This window comes from Ambystoma mexicanum, chromosome 5q (genome assembly GCF_040938575.1).
Source record: "Ambystoma mexicanum isolate Mex_15411 chromosome 5q, UKY_AmexF1_1, whole genome shotgun sequence".
NCBI classification, from domain to species: Eukaryota; Metazoa; Chordata; class Amphibia; order Caudata; family Ambystomatidae; genus Ambystoma; species Ambystoma mexicanum.
Window position 1 is genome coordinate 784864700 of NC_090933.1, and position 24037 is coordinate 784888736.

Genomic DNA, 24037 nt, shown 5'->3' on the forward strand with positions numbered 1-24037 from the left:
CTCATCCACCCGAATAAAAACGGTACACGCCGACTACTCGGCCATCACCATTGACGGGACCTCCATCCCAGTACTTGAACAGGTTAAAACTCTGGGTCTCTATCTAGACACCAACCTCTCTAGGACTAAACACATCAGCTCCCCTTCTTCCTCCACTGCCTATACTGCCAAACTCATTGCACTTAGCCGCCAATTCCTCACACCACAAAACGGCCTCACACTAGCTTGAGTCTTTATACTATCAAAAATTGACTACTATAATATCATCCTACTAGGAACTAAAAGGACTAACCTGGACAAATTGCAACTGCTACAAAACAAAGCCCTACAGGCAGCCTTTGGATTAAAATGAAATGAACACATCTCTCACATTAGGAGAGAAGCACACTGGCCCCCCATCCAATCTAGAATTCTATTCAAGACCCAGATCATTGCACATAAATGTATCACCAAGGATGCCCCCTCTTTCCTTAACAATTGTGTCACTCAAAAAAATCATCTTGATCCCACAGATCCGCATCGAGCACACACCTATGTGTCCCGCGGTTCAAGAGAACTAGGGCGGGGGGTGCCGCTTCCCTGTAGCTGCACCTAAGATTTGGAACACCCTGCCTATGCACATTAGAAATTAGCATTCGCACCAGCGTTTTAAGAGACTTATCAAAACATGGCTGTTTAATAAATGTAACTAGAAGTGTAACCTTAGTGTTCCTGCCAGTTCAACCCCTCCATTCTGTGCATATTATTATCACTGCACCTTATATGTTCTGCTTGTATCATAAAAAAATTTGTAACCAGATAAGCTTCGTAAGTCCTGAATTGTTCTGCCTGTTTTGTAACAACATTTTGTAACCAGATAAGCACCCTCAGTAACCTATGCCGTGATACCTCCGGGTTTGGGCGTGTGACAAATGCAAAAATAAATAAATGTGTGGAACTTGAGGAAATGAACACGTCACTTGTGGTTTATGGTTCAACAAATCTTTATTGTGACAGACAGAATGACCAGGGTTAGGGTTCGATAAATGCCTAACAGGTATTAGGAGAAATTGTACAACTAAAGAGGGGCTTCTAAATGAAACGGTTTCAAAATGGGTTAGACCAAATGGTGGGCCTTTAGTGCTTGCAGTGTTCCCCTCCAGATGGAGCAGAAAGATCCAAATCTTATCCTAAAAAGTTCTCGCCCCTTCATGGTCGTTCTACTCTTGTAAACTTAAGGAGTCTTTAGCCTCCCAGATGCCCTGTGCTACTGAGAGTTCAAAGGATTTGGCCAAAGCAACCATTCATTAACCTACCCTTCCAAGAGCATGGATTAAATTGGAGCAGAAGCAGGGGGGTGGGGTTCTCTATTCTCCCCGGCTCCCGGTAATAAATACACTGAGGATACCCGTTACTGGAGAAAGAAGTTTTGTAGACATGGTCAAAAAACTGGGTATCGCATGCTTTGTGACTTGTTCCCTGAGGGTAGGTTTGTATGTCTGGGGGAATTGAGGGAAGGGCGTCACTTTCCACCCTAGATGTGTTTTTATACTTTAGGCTCAAGGGGAGTCTTCGATCAATATTTGACACCTTCCCTGATCAGTCGCTGATATTCCCCCAGGTTAGATAAGGCACTTCAAAGCCTGCTATGTAGATGTCGAACTACGGGATTGTACTCACTGGCTACTCGGTCTAGGAGCAGGGAAATATCTAGCCTGCAGGAAAAATGGGAGAAAACATTGGATAGGGAGATCTCAGAGGACACATGGAAATACTGCTGTGAAGGTACTCAAAGGGGGCCATCAATGCTGGATATAAGCTAATCAATTTTACGTACATTCACCAATTCTATTATACCCCTGCCAAGCTCAGGGAACTCTATCCAGAGACCTCTGAGAGATGTAATAGGTGCCGCTCAGAAATGGCAGACTTTCTCCATGTTGCTTGGAGCTGCCCGAGTATACAATCGTTCTGGGAGGGAGTGTTTGGAATAATTGGGGGGATCATAGGCCAAATAATAGACCCTGATCCTATGGTGGGCTTGCTGGGCTACACTAAGGAGGTTCCCAGAGGAATGAGGAGATTGGTGACGCTGCTCCTAATTTTGGCTAAGTGGAGAGTGGCTGTACTGTGGGGAGCGGGACACGCTCCGAAGGTTTCACAATGGGAAAATTACATTTTGTATTGTAAGGATATGGAATGTGGGTGGGGATCGCTGAATAGGCAAGAAAGTTGTGATACTGGCATGTGGGATGCGTATACACACTACTTGCTCCGAGGATCCATCTCTGACGGTGGTGGGACAAAGGCGGTCGACAATGAAAGGGGGGGGTCTAGATGGACAACTTGGCTGTTGCGCATGAGTCCACGTATGAAGCCGTCTATAATGGGTCGGTCTTGGAGGATTACGCAGACTGATCAATGGTGGCAATGATGATAACTGTTCGGACGATCTACACTCTTAGACTTGGTGATCAACAGTATCGTATGGTGTGTCAAGGGTGGGGGGGTTGGATGGGTGTGGGTACTTTGTTGATTCTACGTTGTTATGAAAATTAATAAAATACAATTAAAAAATAAACTTCCAAGTCCATCGCTGGCCTACAGCAAAAACAAACAAAATTCTTCCTAAAATCTTTAAAGATTTACCAAACGCCCCTCTAGGACCTGGGATTCCAGAATTCAGGGGAGGTCGGTCCTGGACTTCAGGATTCACTATAGGCCCTGCCTCGACTCTCTCTCCTCGGTCTCACGGCCTCTCCTTGCATCAGGGTTCACAGTAGGCCTCTCTCATTTGCCCTGGGTAACAGCCACATAAAAGTGTCATTCCAAGGTCTTGGCAAGTCTCTAGGATTCCATCTTCTCCGGTCTCCTTTGTAGTCCTCTCTCATAGGCCCTGGAGTGCAGGACTTGTAGTAGGCCGCTGTCCTTTTCCACCCTCGGATTACAGGTCAGCATTCACAATAGTCAGTGGGCTACAGGGCTCACAACAGGCCTCTCTCCTCAACCTTCTACCTTCCTGCCAGACCCCAAAACCTCTCATCTTCCCCACAGGTCATGGGTGAAATTTTCCAGGCTTTTGCTTTCCAGTTCTCCCAAGGAGTGGAGAGGGGTTGGGGTGCTCTTCAGGTCAGCCTTCCTCTTCCAGTGCTTCCAAAGCTTCCAAGACTTAACAGCTCTTCCCTTCTCGATCCAGCATCTCCAGGAAAGCACTCCTTTCCTCCATGCAGTAGTTCTGAATAGATACAGAAGGATGTGGTCCTTCTTGCACCGAACCCTACCTCGTCTCGACGTTTTAGGAATTAAATGTGTACAGTGTTCCTAGCCCCCTCCTCCACATCGCCCCTGTACCGCAGATGTGAGACGCTACTCACTCAGACAACCATACAGACCCTATCCAGACGACATTGCAGAGGAGATAAGCTTGCAGACAATGGAGAAGCTAAATGAGCTGTGACCGTGCAAAAAGCCAACAATGTCACGACTAAGACGAACACCTGTAGGTGCGTCTGACATGAAATACATATTCATCCACCATGAAGATAATTGAACACCTAGGCCGCATTACTTTTAGACACAAAGAATATCTTTTGACTCACTTGAGATAACGCAGACACTAAGCAGTGGATTACGGAGAAGGAGAGAAGCAAGACGAGACGAACGATCGGTGAGCGGTTGACGGAATTCACACAGCGGCCCCGTTACGTTAACAGGAATATGCATGGAACTGGAATTCAAGGACAGAGATCTGACAAAAAGACTCTTTGTTGCACACTAAAGAAAAACAAATCACTAAGAATCTACCGGCTAATTACAAGTGTGGAAGGTGTTTGGAAGAACACTGGATCTTGTGTATCAGTGAAACTGAAGGTCAGAGTTATTTTGAATTAACATCTTTAGAAGAATGTATCAAGTATTAAGCAACACTGAGTGAACAATGACACTGATTAGAATTTTTCTCTATTTAAATTCTAGAAATTGATTTATTACAACTTGTGAATGGACTGCACCTGATGAAGGACTAGAATAGCCCGAAACGTGTTGTGCATTAAAAATAAACATAAAAGCAATTAAATTGAAAGAAAGGAAGCCACACATTGGGACTACCACCATCAGAACAAGTTAGGGAACAAACCCATAAAAGAGACATATATGGGTAACTAACCATAGGCAACTATGGACTAATCATGGAAACGTGAGTGGTTAACTCTCTTATTACATTTGGTTTGCATGTTGTAAAGAATTATACCTGGTACTTTAATTACCAAGACAGAAATGTTTGTTTATTTATGCAATGGAAAAGGTACTATATACACAGAAAACTGAAATGTTTAATTAATTGCGAGGAATACAGAAATTCCGTTTTGGAAATGTACTCTGTTTTGAAACATTAAAGAATTAACCAAATCATTAAATAGTATATTATAATTGAAAGGCAAGATTTAAATTTGCATAGGGATAGGCACAAGAGTGTGCACGGAGACAAGGTCACTCTGGTGTTGAGCGACCCAGTTTATTTTGTCACTTCAGATAAAGGACATACACTCATTTGCTATGCTGAAACACAAGACGCACAAGAATATAGATGGAGCTTGATCCATGCAGAACACAGTTAACACACGTAACCATGAAAACCAAGATGAAAGATGTAGCCACATTGAAGTGAACGAAAACCATTGGGAAGGCTCGAGACTGCACGGAGAGGCCAGACTTGCTGAATTTTCAGAAAATCCAGACCAGACTGCTCAGGCAGCCAGTTTACACATCTTTGCCAAGATTATTAAGGAACAGAAAATTCCACACCAACCCACTAGGTACAGACAATGGAAGACGCAAGAAATAGTTATCTTAGATTGGAAAGGAAACAAATGTTGCTGGAAGAACAAGGTCTCCCCGAATCCGACTGAACATTACTAAAAGGTAGCTAAAACCAGTCTCCCGAGGCCAAAGAAGGTACGACACCCACATGTATAAAGGCAATACATTCTTGTAAATAATTAGCAGAAGCATCCAAACTGTGGTCTTTACACACGTGACTCAAGACAGTAAGACGAAGCCGATTCATTCCAGTCAGACAGATACCACCATTCCCATCCATCCCAGGACAGACGATACATAGTTAAGCTAAGTTGAAAGCCAAATGTGCTTACTAAGGGCCTTGAGGACCGGAGATGGCAACTTTCATTGGTACAGACAGCACTTTTGGAGCTGTTCACATTACCCGGAATTGTTGTTCATGGGCTGGTAACCTTCCAAGACACCAAGGCTGAGAAGGCTCTCACTGGCCAATCCTTACTCGCCTTTTATTCTGATCCACACTTTGCTGCACCGCCCAATTACAGCACACTAACCTGACATGCATCTAGTTGCAACATTTAGGGGGTGGTCTCAGTTGGAGCCACAGATAACCCCTACCCAATCAGAATACTAATTGCCTATAGCCAATATATGTAGCTTGCCCTATTAACCAACCCTGTGCCACTTTAGGTTTTGTAAGGTAACTTGACACTTCTGATATCACAACCCCTTATAATCCACAGACAAGCTTGTAACCAGCCAAGAGCCATGTAGATTTTTGCTTAATGTTCATGCTGTCCCAGTTTCCGAAATTTGGTAATAAACAGTACCTTGTGTTACATTACTGGACTTCTTAATTTTTTGGGTGGGGGGGGAGAGGGTTTCCCCTGAAACCGACCTTTTGCTTTAATATTGGGGGCTTTCACACCCCTCCACTTCAGTTCTTTGAGGAATAGCCCTTCCAGCAGCCACCCCTTGCATCAAGGGACCATCAGCAGTTCCATCTGCTGCCTTCGAGCCCAAGACTGAAGTTTTAGGTAATGGCCCAAAATGTCGCCCTCACAATTATGACGGCTGAAAATGGCAATTTTTTTTTTTTTTAGACCCCCCCCTTACACCTCATATATATGTGGGGCGTGGGTATTACATGTCCACAGTATTGGCCATGTAGTTATGGTTAAGTTGCTGTTTCCATAGGAAGAGCACTTTTTGGGCGCCTTATAACTTTGCTCCCCCTGGACGAATCCTCGCCCACTCTGATTTTTTTTTTTGCAAAGTTTGGTGATGTTTGGTGCTGGGGGGGAAATGTTATAGAAGGGGTCCCAAAACGTCTTTTTTTCCCCCCATAGACTGAATGGGGGAAAAATTTTGCGCATGGCTACAGGCCAGACCGCTGGACGGATTTTCGAGAAATTTGCGGCAGGGGCAGGGCCTTGGTCCCGAAAGCGTGCTTTTGTAAATTTGGTGACCTTCTGTGCAGCACTTGTCTTTAAAATGACCAAAAAGTAGGTGAAAAAAAACTGAGTGAAATCTATGTCCGCTCCGCGATCACACTTCGCTGTTCGCTCCGCAGACAACATACCGATTGACTAAGGGGCTTCCGTCATGACTGCGGACACGCAACGTCTCTGCCGATTGGCTGCTGCGAGACATGTTCTGCATCAGATTGTTTGGATGCGCCCCACATCTTGGATCCGCCGAAAGCGAAGCAACAACCAGCGCACAAATGCTCTATGTATAAAACTCTTTTCCTGTGTGCTACAGCGTTGGAAGAAGTGTAGACAGTAAGACATGGGTGATCAATGCATTTCTTCTGGGGGTCGGTCTTCATGATGTATTTTCTATGGCCACCGTGTACACACAGAAAATGAGGGCTATAATAACGATAGCATTTCAGTGTATACAGAGCACAGGATACTTCTGACTGTTGTAAGGGCACGCGCAGTGGTGGCGAACATTGAAATTGACAACATGCCGTAATTGCATTAGTTTTTTCTATGGATATTATTACATTAATTAGTACGGAGCCATGGGTGTGCTATGCTACAGTGGTTGTGGACAGGGCCTAGAGTCTTGGATGGATGGCCGTCGGCCGAAGGCCAAAGGCCTTACTTCCAAGACTGTAGGCCCTGGCCACAACCACCGCAGCATAGCACACCCATGGATACACCCATAGTATTGTGTGTCGATTACCAAGTTGTGGGAGTGTATGCAGTGTTGGGTGCATGGCCAAAGGCCTTACTTCCAAAACTCTAGTCCCTAGCCACAACCACTGTAGCATGTGCCACCCATGCATACACCCATAGTATTGCGTTTCGATTGGCAAGTACTGGGGAGTACGTCCAGCCAGAACAAAGTTATAAGTACTAGACGTGCAAGCCACTGCACACCCATCCCATGTAAGATCTATGGACATACAGCTAGGAGTGAAGCCTCTGGCCAGAAGCACTGAAGGATATTAGCCCTATAGAAAAAACACATCACAGAGGTGTTTGTGGAGAGACACTACACTCTTGGGTGCACGGCCAAAGCCCTTGCACCCAAGACTGAAGTAATAAACTGTGGAGTGACAAGTCGATATGGGTGTGGTGTAATGCGCTAGTTGTGTTCACGCCCTAGTGTCTTACCTACATGGCTGCAGACGATGGTCCGAAAAGTACATTTATAAGTACCTAATTTGCAAGTACCATGGTTTTGATATGCAGCGATGGTTGTGGATAGGAACTATACTCCTTGTACCTTGGTCGTAAAGCGTAGGTGGTAAGTTACTCACCAAAGCTGCAAGGCCCAGCCTACAGACACTGCAGCATATTAGTACCATAGATTAGACGTGTAGATTCCCATGTGTATAAAATGACTGCCAATATACTTTCTCCTTACTAAGTCCTGTATCTGAGTGCATTTTTCGGTTTTTCTGTAGCATTTTTGCCGACGTCTCTGGTTTACATTCCCTAATAGGTTGTTCTATGTTTGCGGCAATTGATGAAAATTTAGCTTCTTTTCTTTGCTTTGCGGAATTTGCTGTTGAATTCTGTTGCATTTCTGTTTCATTTACTTTTCTTTTACCACGTTTCACTTTATCTAGAGCAGGGTATTGTTTCAGATAAGGGGTGTACAGTGAACGCGATCTATTGTATTCTAGAATGCAAGGAATATTAGCTGTGACTTTACTTGAATCATAGTTTATCAGCAATAGACCGCCAAGTATACGTAAGCGTGATAATGCTACGTAGCTCATGCCTTCCTTAAACACTGTGTTCCTATATCTATCAATGCTTTGTCTAGGGTAAGACCTTGGGATTTATGAATGGTAACTGCATATGCAATAGTTAGAGAAAATTGCTCTCTACGTACATACATGTCTTTGAAGAGAAGGAATCGAGCAATTGAGCACCCTATCCTTTTCACTTCTGAAACTTTATCAAAGTGAATATTTATAAACTGAATGTTGCTGGGTATGATTGAAAGCCAACAACTGTGCCCAGTGCTCCATTAACTAGCCCTTGTTCTACGTCAAGGTTACGTTTAAGCATTACTCTACAATTTAAGGATAATTTCAATATTTTTTCCAACCCAGCTGTGTTAGAAATTGAATTTTGTAAACTATTTAGTCTTGTTGTAGCTTGCTCACACATGGGTACTGTCATACCATGTACGTCTAGTTTGTCTGTGGCCCTAATTTCTATTATTGGTTGCATTTCTTTCTTTAACATTGCTTCATTGAATATGAAACAGCTTGCAAGAGTTGGCATTAAGGCCATACAATTGACATTTTTGTGCGCTATTTGTTCCATAACATCAGTTGCACATGCATTATCGCCATAAAGTGCATGTATATGCCGGTTTTTCAATACAACTTGTGCTTCTTGCGATAATCCAACAACTCTAATAATTTTAAAGATGTTGTCATAAGTGAGATCTGCAGATTGCCGCATGTTCTCAGTTAATTCTCTGTATTGGAAATGTTGCCAAAGGTTAACATTACCTATGCTACCAACAGTTTTCCAGCAGAGTTTGTGGCCTAAGGTTTTAAAAATCGGTTCACCTTTCACTGGTGTCAATTGTAGAAGATCTCCAAAAACGATAATGTGTTTCCCTGCAAAGAGTTCTACGTTATTATTTTTAAGTACTTCTTGCAATATGAGATGAATCAAAGCCAACATTAGTTTGGAGACCATGCTCACTTCATCTATCAGTAGCATTTTCATTTGTTTCAATACTCTACGTTATTCCATTGCAGCATCTGCAGAAAGTTTGGAGTAGTCTAATTTATTTTGATGCTCTACTGGAAGCAGTAGTAATCTGTACAAAGTCACACCGCCTAGTTTGTAGGCAGCTAAACCTGTGGGGGCCGTTACAACAGCTGACAGTTTGTTGTTTGTCAATTGTTGATTTAACTTGCTGATGATTTTGATTAAGAATGTTTTCCCTGATCCAGCTTCGCCACGGACGTACAGCAGTATAGGTTTGTAATTTTGGCAGGTACATTCTTTATTTTCGTGTTGTACACCACGTACAATTTGTTTTGTTACGTCTTCAAAAATGGTGCGCTGATCGTTGTTAAGTTTTGCTTGTTGTACAGTTAAGTCTTCTGTATCTTCTTGATATTGATACATGGTGTTTTCTACTTCTGCCATAGCTACTTCAGCCTCATTTGCTATTAGTGGTTGTCCTAGCGGTTCTTGACTTCCTGTTACAGAAGGTTGACTACTGTCGGAAGAGTCCTTATCTAGTTGGGCCTGAAGTTCTTCTTCCTGTTGCTGCTCATTGTGTAACATTGTTTTGTACTGCGTAAAGTTCACATCCGTGATAATACTTTCATTTGCTTTGAAAGAATTTTCATAGCAGTTATAATTATCTATCTTCCTCTTTTCTCCATGGTTTGAAAAGTTATAACAGAGACATGTAATACAGTTCTTTCTGTTGAGGAGTTTTTAATGATAATTTTACATAATTAATTAAGCTTTGTTTGGTAAGTTTCACTAAGCTCCCTTCACAATCGTTCACTCTATATCTACGTTTGCTTTCATCAGGTTTTACATTATTTTTGTATGCAAAGTTTTGAGCTATATGGTATAGACACATACTTTCCAGAGTGGTACTCCTGTTCGGATAGTATGTGTCCAGTAAATTGTTTTTTAGAATGTCTTGGCTGTTAGAAACAATTGCCAGAAATTATCCTATGTCCTCATATGATTTTAGCACTCTTTTTCTAGATTTTGCAGGACCAAGACTGAGCCATTCTATGTTGTCTGATTTTCCATACAAAGCAGTGCCGGTTAAACAATCTGCTGCTTCATAGGCCCCACATTCTCTATGAGAGAGTATTTTTATGCCTAGGCTATATAATTTCTGTGATAATGTTTTGTCTGATGCTAGGTCATCCCAGAGGTCTTGAAGCTCTGTTTATTCTGCTTTTGTTAAGTAGGCTATAACATATCGTGCAACAGCAATTGAATTGTCTGCAATGTACTGCACATCTATGTTTGCATTCCATAAGAGGGCAATGATTGCATTGTAATCATTGATATATTTTGATTCTTCCCTTCTTTTTATATAATACGTGTTTTTAGGTGATTTACCTTTAACACTATGTCGAACTGAAGACATGAAGTTGTTTACTTCACTTGTTTCTGTAACTGGTCTAGGAAAACCAAAGCGGCACTTGGTGTAGTATTTACCTTTGTTTTTGTATTTGCGACGACAATATTTGCCACATTTGTGTCTTTGAAATTGTAAAATATGCCCATGCAGCTCACTATGTGTCTGTTGTGAAGGGATTTCACATGTGACATATTTTTGGATAAACTGCAAAACAGTGCCATCAGTGTCGTGCCTAAATTTCGGTGCACCTTTAATCCATAACAGCATGTGAATATGTGGTGCTTCTCTCGCTTGATATCGTTTTCTCCAAAAGAAGTGCTGCACTTCTCCAAGGGGAGGAACAGTTTTATTGCAAATAAAGTGTAGCATGGCAATGAAACGATGATGGAAATATCTTGACACAAAAACTGGATCTAGAGAGCAAAGTTCTCCAGGTGTTAATAGATCTATGTTGTTTTTGTTGCTGTTTGCTATGCGTAGGAACTCATGTAAATCTTCCCATGCATATTCTGCACAATTTAGCGTAACAAACCAAGTCGGTGGTCCAAGGTTTCTGATCATGCAACGCACGTCTCCGTGCCGTCTGAACCAATATTCTTTTGAACCACGCATGTTTGCAAACAAATTTGTTATACTTGATTGTAAAACCTCATCTTTTTCCTGTACTTTTTGTATGAACTGCATAGCTGACATATTTTGAAATTGGGTTCCAGATTTACGAATGTGTGCAACTCCATAACATAGTGTTGCTAATTCACTTTCACAGAGTTGGTGGAATATGTATTCCACATTTTGTCTAATCTGTGATCTTGCGAATACATTTGTAATGAGCGGTATTCTGATGCCCCAATCTGAGCAGGTCTATCATCGTATCTTCCACCTTTGCCAGTAGGAAATAGCAGTGGAAAAGCATGTGCTTCTATACTTTTTTCCCCCAAATACTCATTGGTGATCCTTTGGTTTGTCGTATTTGGTAAGTTTCTAGTGCATCATCTACGCTTTCATTGGAATGCAATGGATGAATTGTGTAATGGTCCAACAGAGTGGATACTGTGGCTGGATCCAGAAGTTCAAATTGTCCATTTTCTGATGGCTCTTGAATTATTTTGTTTGTTTCCCTTAAGCTTTCATCAATATTTATTTCCTTGTAGTACTCATTATTGTCTTTTAGATATTGCAATGCTGTCTAACTTTGTGTAAGTCCACTAATTGTTGCCAAATTGTGTTGTCCTTTGTTAGTACTCCATTTACCAAGACTATTAAAAAATGCTCTATTGAACGTTCCACTCCTAGAGTGTGTACATTTTCCGTTAGATCTAATGGCAAATAAACTACTTTGCCATGAATGCCTTTCACCAATTCAGAGGAAGGTAATTTTGCTGTTTTTGGATGAAGGGGTATAATTGCTTGAAATGGGTGAACTGTTTGAATTATTATGTTCTCATACAAATTGAGCTGTTGTAGGATTTTTGGTAATGGAAACAATTCCAAATTATTTGTAATAGCACGTGAAGGAGTGTGGTTGTTCTCTAATTTTGCAGTACAGTAACTGCAACATATGAGGCGTTCAGTTAGTTCATATTTGTTTTCAGCTAAAAGGTACAAAGCTAATTCAAACCATTTAGAGTCTTCATTGTCTTCTTTTTTGTAGGATATGTCCACATTTTTTGTGTTCCTTTTGTAAAACGTTCTGCGGCAACACACACACACATGGTTTGGTACTTCAGCCGATAACCTCTCAAATTTTACTATTTCTTTTCTGTATGTGTGTAATAGAAGGTTTCTATGTACAAAATTGTTGCTACTATGTTCTAAAACTATTGCATTTTGTAAGTGGCTCTCACTTCCAAAATACTTTTTCTGAATACGGTCAATTTCTTCTTGTAAGTATTTGGGTGTACCATGCAGAAGAGTGGTATTTAAATTGCCTGATTCTGAAGCTGGACTTTTTGCATATTATATTTTATACACTACATTTCTTACATTGGAATGATGTATTGATATTCTTTTGATATCATGGAAGGTACTTTTGCAAATAGGCCCAGAAATGAAGGCTAAGGAATGTCCTTTTAGTCCTGTGTCTTTCCGCACTGGACAAATATCCATATTCTGCAGCACTTTCATTTTACTTTTGTCTTTACCTTTTACATATTGATTGAGGAACCGATGTAAAGATTTGAAAGCTTTGTTTGGAATGGCACGGCCATTTCTATACGGGACGGTGTGGTTCTGTTGAATCGAGAGGTAGTTGTGAGTTTTCAGGGGATACTTTTGTAAGCAGTGTTTCTTGTTCCAGGATGGTAGTATCGATTTTCTCATACCCTCGTCCACTACTATGGATGGCAATTGTGTTAGTTTGATTTTGTTTGTATGCTTCTTCATTAAAATATGGCTCTGTGGTTGTTGTGTGACTCCATTGACCACCACAAACATTTAAGAAATGATTTTTGTTCACATTCCGTTTATTGCTGAGTTTCTTTTGTAGTTTGTTACTTAGTTTTGTTAGTGCTTTCATCCTATTTAACACTTATATGAACAACTTCCTTTTGAGAAGGATTGCACTGTCCACGAGAGCTTGTAGGATTAACTATCTACGGTAGGTTTTAGGGTTGAGGATGATTTCGGTCCTCTTCTTACTAGATTCTGAAGGACTCTTTGATGAAACATTTTTGCTAAAATACTTTTTTTTACTATGGGTTCTTCTTACACTATCAGGATTATTAGGAACATTGTTAGCTGTAGTGCCAGGCATTTTTTGACAACATTTTTGTGTTTTGTGACACTTTTGATGGAGGAGGTACAGTTTCCGTAGTTGAGACTTCCTTTATTTTGTTACCCAACTGCATTAGCTGGTTTATACCAACATTCTCTACTAACTCTACAACTGGTGGATGCTTACATTGGGCACCTTTATTTTTATTTGCTCTACTTCTGCTTTCCTTTCTACGGAGCTGCTTTTTGGTAGGCATTCTTTGGTGTCTGTTGAGAAAAAATATATACTTTGATCTGTTGTCCAATGTATGTGTGCAGTGTGCATGTGTGCATGAGTCAGATGGGGAAGCTCTTTGTCATGGTGTGTCAACATGCATTGAACTCTTGCGATGATATGGTAAGGCTACTTTACTGTTTGAATACTACTACAATGTACAAAGTGCCCTACTTGTGACAAGAACCCTTATTAATAACTGAAATGGCAAAAGCTTACTACAACAACTTCATTTCACAATCTAACTTTCTAAGCATTATATATGTTATTTGGGTACCAAACACACAGGGATTTGTCAGCCATTCTGCTTGTTCAATAAATGGATATTTGTAGGTAGAATGGTTTACAAATCAATGCTTGCTTTGGTGCCCAAACTAAACCAATAACCCACACAGCCTCTTTGAGGAGTAGTTACCATATAAAGGTTGTACTGTACTTACTTTTTTGTGCAAGATGACCAGGTTTCTTTGGATATGTAGTCTACAGTGTGGATGCTGTTGATTCTCAGGAGAATAGGCTTCACTGCGCATCAAAAGAAAAATCAATTACTTTGTGTGTTTGCAGCAGTGATTGATTGTCCTTCTTTCGTCACAGCATTCACCTTTTATATTTCAACCCAGTGCACGTGTACATTTCATTTCACTCTGTGCAGTCTTTGCATGGTACTTGTCAGTCCTTCAAAATAGCTCAAGCTTTTAAGGGTAAGGAAATGCCTTGTTGTTTACAAAGTGTACTGTGCATAGGAGGGAGGTTTGTAAGCGATAGGGTATAGTACTAGATGGGGAAACATTTTCTACTTGTACATTAAAAGCACGATGCAGAAAAATTGTGAGACCCTCAGAGGAAAATGCAATCGGGAGCGCTTACTATTCTCATACGATCACATTGCAAGTACCATAACTAAAGGCCGTACAGAGTACACAACTCTGACATTTTCACATACAAAATTCAGTTCTGCCCTACATAGCCATGCTTACAACGTATGTACAGGTTATGCGGAAGTCAAAAATTATCGATGTTCAATGTGATTGGTGGATGATTGTTCGACCGCTTAGTTGTGTCCAATGAGGAACCCGCTTTGGTACCGCTGTAGAAAGGGTGGAAGGACTGGGTAAGAGTTACGTGCCGCATGTAGGCAATGCTTGTCCGCTGGTAGGGCGTGTCACATATGGGTTTCTACAGCAAATCCTGCATGTGCAGGCAACTGTAGGCATTAGCCAATGAGATGTTCACATTACTCTTTTGTGTCGAAAGACGGTGCGCACACTGAAGATGGCAGAGGTGGAGAGGGTCAGGGTTTTGATGCTTGGAGACATTTTTGTGGAAGGCTTACAACACTATGCCGAGAGTAGGCATGTGGCACACCATTTCGATATGTGAGGAGTGGAGGTGGTGTGGAGCGCTGACACTGATGCCAATGCTGCAAGTTTGCAGAGACATGCGTACAATGACCACTCCTCATGTGGTAATTTTGCACTACAGTGCTTGCCATTTGGGATACGTGACTTCACGTACTTTGTTGGCAGATTTGGCACAGTTGGTTGAAGCACTAATGACCATCTTCCCAACAACCAAAGTAATTTTTTCTGTTTTACTCCCTAGAACACAATGGAACAATACTTCTGTTTTCTGTCCCGATCAAAGCATCAATAGCGGCATGCGTGCATTCATGTACGAGCTGGAATGTTTTTTTGCAGCCATGAAAACATTGCTCGAAGCAATGCGGATTATTTTGAAGGAGATGGTGTTGCGCTATCTTCTTTGGGAAATGCAATGTTCTTTTGGAATGTAAGGCTTGCTTTAGAGAAGGTTCTGTAATGTTTGGAAGAGTAAAGCAAGGACAAAATATACAAAAAAAATACATAAAATACCAGATGTCTGTACAGTATCTGGCCAAAAAAAAAAAAGAACAAACGGCTCTTTTCAGAACCTACCTTAAAGGGGAAAAAAGGGAATAGTGATTTAATGTACCAACGCCACGCTCTGATCCTGTACATGTCCACGAACATGGCGGTAGTTTGCAGTCAGCACATATCACCAAGGGGGATTCAGGAGTGGAAACGCATGGATATGAGAATGAGTGGAGCTAGGGATTGGTCCATAAAGTTCAGTAGGTGTGTTCTGACCGACATACGCTAATAAGACCGTCTTCTCCCTCACAGGAGACCACACAGCCATGGCTTTCCATGCTCGAAAACAGATTATCTGGATTTTGGGAGACTCATGGATACATTTGTTGAAAGTGCATGCAGAAAGCTCCAGTTCATAAATCTCGGATTTCCTCATGTGGAAGTGAACTGGCATGGCGTGCGTGGTATGAGATGGCTGGACTTGTTACCTCTCTGTGTTACTTTACTGACAGAGCGTCCTCCAGATATACTGATCATTCATTGTGGAGAAAACAGTTTAGGCCACGTATCTGGAATTTCTTTGCAATTTACAATGAAGGAAGGACTTGCGAAGCTCATGGACATGTTTCCAAATGGTCAAATACTTTTCTCCCATATTGCACAAAGACAAATATGGCTGCGTTCTTCTGCATTTGGTCCACAAATGGAGAAAGCGAGACGCAATGTGAATAAGGCTGTGTGTGCATTTCTAAGAGATGTTGACATGTCCTCTTTCCACAATGAAGACATTTTGTTTCGCAGCACTTCCATTTTCCGTAGAGATGGAGTCCACCTCACATATGCTGGCAATCAGATTTTTCTTCGCAATGTACAAAATGCATTGCAACCTGTTTTGCAATCACACTAACCTATGTGACAATCCATTTTCACCAATCCACACGTTTTGACCCACTCAGCACACCACCAAAAGGCTCTTTTCAGAGCTGCCACTTACTCCCAGCGTACACTTCATTGTGTTTGCTCCGCTTGCACCCTCCCTTTTTTCCCCTACAACTGTCCGCAAACTTTTTCAGCACTCCGCGGGGGTCTACGACTGTCACTTCATAGTTCTATTGTTACACTGAGAAAGGCAGCTCTGAAAAGAGCCTTTTCTGTAATTTTTGTTGTTTTTACGTTTATTGCTTAACAGCACACGGCACACTAAGGGAAGAAGGCAAAGGAGGGTAAGGAAGGGACAGCAGCCACGGGGATAAGAAAGGGCAAGTGAACAGAGAAATATTTAGGGTGAGATCTATTTAGGTAAGGAGCAGATCTTCTGGTGCTCTGCGACTGCAGCCTCAAAAGCACTTCGAAAACTCTCCCCCCTGCAGAGTACTGCGTCACAATACGTGCACACTACTGTCACCTTTGAAAGGTAAGGGTCAACAGCATTGTGAATGGCTTGTGAGGCAACTGGAGGGAGGCGCTCCCCCACAGGAGTGTCTTTTGTGGTGGGAGGATCGGACACGGAGTATGCTGTGGAAGAACTCAATCGACTACGCTCTTCACATGGCAGCACCTTGCGAATGTCCGCAGTGTGGAACGAAGTGAGGTGTCGCTTCATGGTTGTCGTACCAAAACTGTATGCACCAAATCTCCGACGACTCAGCACCACCTCACACTGGTTACACTTCAGCAGGTTCACACGTGCTTTTGGTACGTTCCCATACATGGAAAACAACCGCCACACCCACGACTCCCGCCGAGTGCTCCTCGTACGAGGTTCCTCCACTTCATTCTCTTCCTCCTCTTCTTCCTCAATCTCTATATCCTCACCCACATATCTCTCTGCAAGCCCTTGGGGAGGCGGTGGTGGTGGCGGGTTTGGGGGTGGTGCAGAGCCTAATGACCCAACAACAGCCATGGAAGCCATACCGATTAATGTCCTTTTGTTCACTACAGCAGTAAAGGCAGTACACCTCAATTTGCTACAGCTAGAGGGACAATGAAGATGCGCTCATAGGTGTGGCCATTTGTAGGGGTGAAGGGGTGTGCCTCGTGACCGTCTTCATCCCTACAAAGCGGTACAAATATTTTACACAGCAAATCCTGAGGTCTTCTATTGTCTGAGATATGTGAAATTACATTTTTACCTCTACAATACTTTCCCTTGTGTCTACAAGTACTTTTGTGCTGTTGCGGAAGCACACCAACTGCACAAATTAGTCCCCTCGCTCAGCATGAGTGCGGTCACATGATGACGTCCTCAACTCATCAGCGCCAGTACTGAAAGTCCCCTGGACAGCAAATGCAGAGAATGAAACGTGCGCATGCGCCCAAGTGTCCTACGGACAGTCTTCGGGTCCTCAAAATAATTCAAAGTGTGACACAAGTGGGACGGACAGTTAGGAACAGGCGCGATGTTCGCTATACGTACATTTGTACTGCGCATATGCACAGATGCTATGTTCACTGTACGGACAGTTCCAGTGTCCTTAGGACAACTCCATTTTGTTTGCCTGAGAACTTGCCTGCCACCGCGCCTGTTCTACGGACGGCACCATTTTGGCTGCGCCCGATACGGACAGCTATACTGTCCTTCACAAACTCCCATTTTGCTCATTTACACCCATTCCGGAGATCTGCTGTGTTCTACGACCATGTATCATATCGTTTTCCAAGCGGTTCGCCGAGGTACAATATCCTTTGGGCACCCCTTTCTGTTTATGTACTCATATTTTCATCAGATGGTACAGTCAAACATCAAATCCATCTTACTTGACATTAGTAAGGGTAGGTGTATTGCCTTTATAACACCCACATTCCATTCCTTGTGGATAGGTCGAACAAGCGCGCTGATCGCGAACATTTTACGTGTTTTTTTAAAAAATAAAATGTACACACAAACTCTTTCTCTACAACTACTGTACAAAACCATTTAAAACAACACAGACACACACACATCATTCTAAAGAAATAGCGGGGGAAGCGGACACTGAAACAAATATGGGGGAATTTGGATTTAACACGGGCTGGTTATGAGAAGATTTGTGAGGGATAGAAGGGATGGATACTTCGTCGAAACGTCTATTTTCCTCTTGAGGGTTTGGGGGATGGGTCACTAGGAAATGGAGAAGCAGGGCAGGTGCAGGTGGGGCAATGGTACCGAACATTTCCTCTCACAATGTCTTCCACAAACTCCCGTACACTTTTAAAATTGTCGTTCAATATGTCCATTTTCTGCTCTGTCCTTTTTATCCTGTCTTCTTCTATCTCGTTTGTTGCCCTTTCCTCTTTTTTTTCCTGGTCTATTGAAAACAAAAACAACATAAGTTAAATGCCTATACAATACTGGTCACTATTTTCTATACGAAATACAATGTGTACTATTGTTGTCACTGTCTTCTGACATTTCCCCGTGCGGGATATACTAGATATTCTTCTCCAGCCACTCCAAAGTAATATCCATTTCTGAGTCACAAGAACAGAAGGGTTCCCACATAAAAAAAATGACCTGCACTCACTCTTTTGATGTAATCTCCCTTCGTCCTACTGCGTCCGTCCACTATCGTTCCAGCCTGCCGAATTTCTGTGAAGTCATTACAGTGGAGGCATCCTTTCTTCTTTTTTTGGTACCATCCACTTCATTGTACATGGTTATTAAATGTGTTGTTTTCTTTTCCCACCTTCACGTTTCCATATTTACTTATTACTACTTACAATATCTTTATGCCCTTCTTCTACGTTGCACACTTTTTGTGTAAGACAATAGTACATTTTCAGATACCCCCCGGCTCTTTGGGTAATGTTGATCCTGTCTGCCCCCGTCTGCAAACAGGCACTCAGTCCGTCCCTTTCCAATATCAATAGGTAGGGGGGGTTCTGTATGTTCTATGTTAAATGTATATCAAGTACGTAGATTACACTACATATCTCCCAAGATCACATAATGACAATGCATATTCTGCTCAACAACTTCATTGCCACGATGTCATGATTAAGTTCCTTTTCCAAAAACCTATACAATTCACTACAAAAAAAAACTTTGTTACGGGGACGTTACGGTTAAATTGCCATCCCAAAAACTTCTTCCCCTCATAAAAAAAAAAACTTCACCCTTCCCTTTATGCTTCAACTTACAACCCAAAAACCCCTGAAATTCGCCAGTTATGGCATACTGAGCCCCCTTACTTGCCGTCACCACTGTGCACTGCTAACACTAACACCCAGACCATCTCAAATGTCACTGATGACATCACATGTTTAGCCCCTTTGTTTTTGTTCTCTGCCATATACATATATTTGTACATTCGGTAAAAAAAAAAAAAAACTTTATTAAAGGGATGCTATAATTCACAGTGACACCAAAAAACACTGCACATTGCCCCATTATGGTAAACTTACCAACCATAACTCGCACCATCTACGTGCATTGCTAAGACTAACACCCAGACATCAAAGATGACATCACAAATATCATTGACGACATCACTGATGACATCACATCTGAAAATAATGTGAATAAGAAGCCCCTACCTACAAGGGGTTCTTTCTATTATGTTGGTAGCAAGATGTCAGGGGTAATTGTGTAATGTTGCACATGTTATAACTACCTAACAATTGAAGACGTAATACACACTTGTGCTAGTACAAACAATACATATGCAGACCCAATGCATAGAAATGAGAGGCACATACAGGGAAACTGAAGTAAGGAAGAAATAAACAGCATGATCAGAAAGTGTATGTTCCTGTATACAAATTGTGTAGTTGAGGCCTGCTATTGCCCCATGCATGTGCCAGCAAGATCCTGCTCCATACTCCCATTCTCTGGTAGCGGCCGGGCCAACCCAGTACCCAGTCCACAAAAAAGTGTGTGGAGGTCCTCCAACTGAATAACAGAAATCAATACCCTACAGACAGATCGCACACTGATGCCAAAGCTGCCAACTGATCCAGGTAATCAATATCACCATTATCTACATCTGTGCAGTCAGTAGGCAATGGCACTTCACAAGCTGGGGCTTATAGACCAATAAGGTTTACTCTGTCCGATCCAACTGCATCTATGAGAGGGGAGCTGCCAGGTTTGCCTTAGTTGAAAGGAACAAATTAGAAGCATTGGTCTCACGTGACCCTTGCTGAGCTTCGGAGAGCATGGCATGTTGGCCAGTGTTGCTTCTGGGTGAATAGGCGTATCCCTTGAGGCAGAGTTGTGCCAGATGCCAGGGACTCACGGGGCAACATGGGGACTCAAAGGTCGGTCTGGTGTGCTGTACCGGCGTACCACGGTACATGAAAATGGAGTGCTGGCCCACAGGTAGAAGGCTGCTTCAGAAAAGGGAGCTTAAGGCTGAGATGCCCCTGAACTAGTCTCCTCATACAACACAGAGTGGATAGGGTGCGTGATGCTGAGCAAGCATTCCCAGAGCCAAAGATACTGCAAAACATTCTCCGCAGTGCTGGGAAGCTTAGTGTACAGGACAGCTATTGTGGGAAATAACATGGCAAAAAAGAAGTATAGGGAACCTAGTCCCTGGTTTTCTAAGCTCCCCTTCTGTCTCCACACTGAACAGAAAGAAGAAGCAGCATAACTCGAGGACTGATCCAATAAGGAACCAATAAGGCAGATGCAGAGAGAAGATAGGAAGGTAGAAAAGTGCAAAGCTGCCCGCAGAAGTGCAAATCCCCGATCCTCAACATCCTCTGCTTCCTCTTCTTCCTTCTCCACATCATACGAGGCTGGGAAAAATCCCACTTGGAATTATGTGTATAAAGAGACAGTAGAAGCAGTGCTAACACACGTGTCCTAGAGGATGCAGTTCTACAAGGCTGATGCAAGTATGGCAACCAGTCCTATAGTGAGACAATTAAGGGTCTCAGCAACAAGGGGTCCGCCAATGGTTAAAGAAATGAAAAAAAACAGCTCTTTAAGGAATGAAGGATCCAGAACACATTTCAGTGCCTCATCGAATGACAAAGTTGTAGCCTCTTACAGGGGAGGCAACTTGCCAACAACTTTGGAGGTAGATTCCTTTTTTTGTCACCAACTGGAAGGCCACCCATGGCTTCGGAAGGTTCGGGAAGATGTTGACAAGGGGATAGACAGAGCACTCAAGACGAACTATGCTGGGCTCTTGCAATGAGGATCAAAATCTATGAAGTTACACCACCCAGCCTCTCCTGGATGATTCTCAAGGGCTCCAGAGCAAGCTGGACGTAGACTAGAACAGCCACTTGCAAACTCAGCATCTTCACTCTGAATGTCTTTCGGACCTGGCCTTGCTGCAGCCCACACTATGGGGACGTGGGTAGATGCAAGAAGACATATACCCTCCTTTGAAACACGTATGTATGGGCATGGTATAAATAAAATATCATATCATATATCATATCATATCCCAGAAAACTGTGGCCCTGCATCTGCCATTCAATGGGGTACACCTTTTTGGTGAGGAGCTATAGGAGAAGGTCAATAGGGTGCATAAGCAGGACAAATCAGATGACACTCTGTGCAAGAAGGTCAGATCTCATCCAGCCGCCTCCAGGTCATCTCAGTGGTCAGGAACCAAGCCATTGTGTCATCATAGAGGGCAGGGTGCAACATGTGCTCTCTCCACTAGCCATTTCCTAGTGATATTTGATTCTTGGCAAGTAAGAAATGGCATGCCTTGAGTATGTATAGAATTGAGGTGACAGGGGACTTTTATGGCTGGCTAGTAGCTTGCAAATTACATTTATGCAAGCAGAATTTCTGGGGTGGCCCAACGAAGGCTCTTCCCTCCACTAGAGCCAGGTCCCCAAACAAGGCAACTAGGACCTGACTGACCCAGGCCTCCATGAGCTGAGAAAATGTGAAGGGGTAGGGGTTTAGTTGAGATTCTTCAGAAAGCTGTGCGAGGCTTCCATTTCAGATCCTTGGTTCTGGGAATTATAAGAGGCTACATCATTGAGTTCTCTTACCAGCCCCCAGGTACAAGGTTGATTAAAACACCATAGCCACAGAACCAGCCACAGAACCTTCAGAGAAAAGGTTTTCTGGAGTGATATTTAGTCTCTTCTGGACATTTCCAGGTGGGAAAAGCGTGGTACTCTTTTTCCTGTGGCTGCACTCAGGATGATCCTGTACCTAAAGGCAGTCTAGCTGTTCATTTCAAACATGGAATTCACAATGGTGTCTCCCCAGAAAATTGTTCCACTCATTGCCAGGGACAATTTTCTGGATTCCCTGAACTTACGAGAACCCATCTCCACCACCCCATTTTTAAGGAGGACTGCATGTACTCCTGGCCTATGTTGGACACCACGCCATTTGCAAAGAAAGGCCCAGTTGAAAGAAAAGTTTTGGTCTCCTGGGTTGGAACCCGCAGTCAAAACCATCATTGCAAGGTGCATACCCTGTCAAGCAAATGGCACGGCATCACCCCCGACTCCCCTGCAATCCATGCCCAGGGATGGGAGTGAAGAAAGAAAGGCTGCAAGTGAAGTTTTACCTTTCCTTTGACCCACAACCAATAGCGGTGACAGCAAAGGATTACGGTAACCAGAGACATCATTCCCGTCACTCAAAACTCCTCATATTTCAGGCCAATGGCGAGTGGAGAATTATCACCTTCAACACATGGTAAACTCCCCATCTGAGCATTAAGTTTCACCCGCAGTCAAATCTCATGAGGTAGTCAGGGAAGAGGACATGTTCATGAATCACCCGGACAAATGGGTACTGGCACCAATGGAAGGAAGCCCCTCCTGCAAAGGTGAGCTGCTGAGTGAAGGACTATGTTATGGTGTAGGACATGATGCATGCATGAAAGTTTAAATATGTTAAAGCTGAAAAGGGATGTGATGATGCAGGAGGAGCGATGTGCGAACTTGCCCACGCGCATCTACGCACACATACACGCGGTGACATCAGAGGGCGTAACCATGACAAATAAAAGGTGTGGGCTAATAGCACGAACATGGATCCAAGTCTGTTTGCATGTTATTATTATTATATTATGGTATTTATTGAGCGTGGACCTAGCTTCGAGAAGCAAAGGAGTGCTTTACAGAGGTATACAACAGTGCACATCCTTAACAGAGCACTTTTCAGTGGTAACAAAAGGACAGGTATACAGCGGGCGGTAGGATATAGAGGGGCACAAAGCACTGGTACAGCTGTACCGGGCGGCAGGGAGGAGAGTGGCGGATGGCATCTACCGAGACAGGTGGCGTGATGGACAAGGTGTTGAAGAGAGACTCCTTGAAGAGGTGGGTCTTGAGTTCTTTTCTGAATTATAGGAGTGTGGGGGCGAGTCTGATGCTGACTGGGAGGCAGTTCCATAGTCTTGGGGTGTAGGCAGAGCGTGTGTTCTCCATCTTGTGTTCACAGGTCCTAATCTATCACGAGCCTCCTGGCAAGACCCTGCTGAATTCCATCCACCAGGAGAGGCCCAGGTAGGGCTCCCTGTGCCATTTAGCACACAGCAAGTGATTGCCCCATGCAATATTGGTGAGCCTCTGGCATCAGTGGTCCCAGTGACAGGATTTCCTCCGGAAGTGCCCAGAATTGATGTTGCGGCTAGCATCCACCACTGAGAACAGTCATATCTTATTTTGTCTATCTATAGGAAAGGGGTTGTTATGGTGAGGAGTCTGCTCTTGGTCTCCCAGCAATGCAAGGTGGGAGATTAGGGGGGATAAAGTAAGCAACACAAGTGAAAAAAGGGACCCACAGGCAAAAATTGCAACTATTGGTCAGGGGTCTGCAACATGTTTGGGACAACTCCCATGATCCATCACAGTTATCTATTCTGGCTAGGGCTGATGGAGAGCTATTACAAAAATATGATAGTCAAAT

At 43.0% G+C, this 24037-nt stretch overlaps 1 protein-coding gene across 2 annotated transcripts in view; it reads right to left on the reverse strand.

The window, feature by feature from the left end:
* Nucleotides 1-24037, reverse strand: part of IMPA1 (inositol monophosphatase 1) — a 319632-nt gene that overhangs the window by 291585 nt on the left and 4010 nt on the right. Inside the window, exon 2 of one of the 2 annotated variants that reach the window (XM_069621274.1) lies at nucleotides 13807-13888. The exons of the other annotated variant lie outside the window; for it this stretch is intronic. The gene's annotated coding sequence lies outside the window, so the exon portion shown is untranslated. The remainder of the gene's footprint in view (nucleotides 1-13806; nucleotides 13889-24037) is intronic. 2 annotated transcript variants of the gene reach the window in all.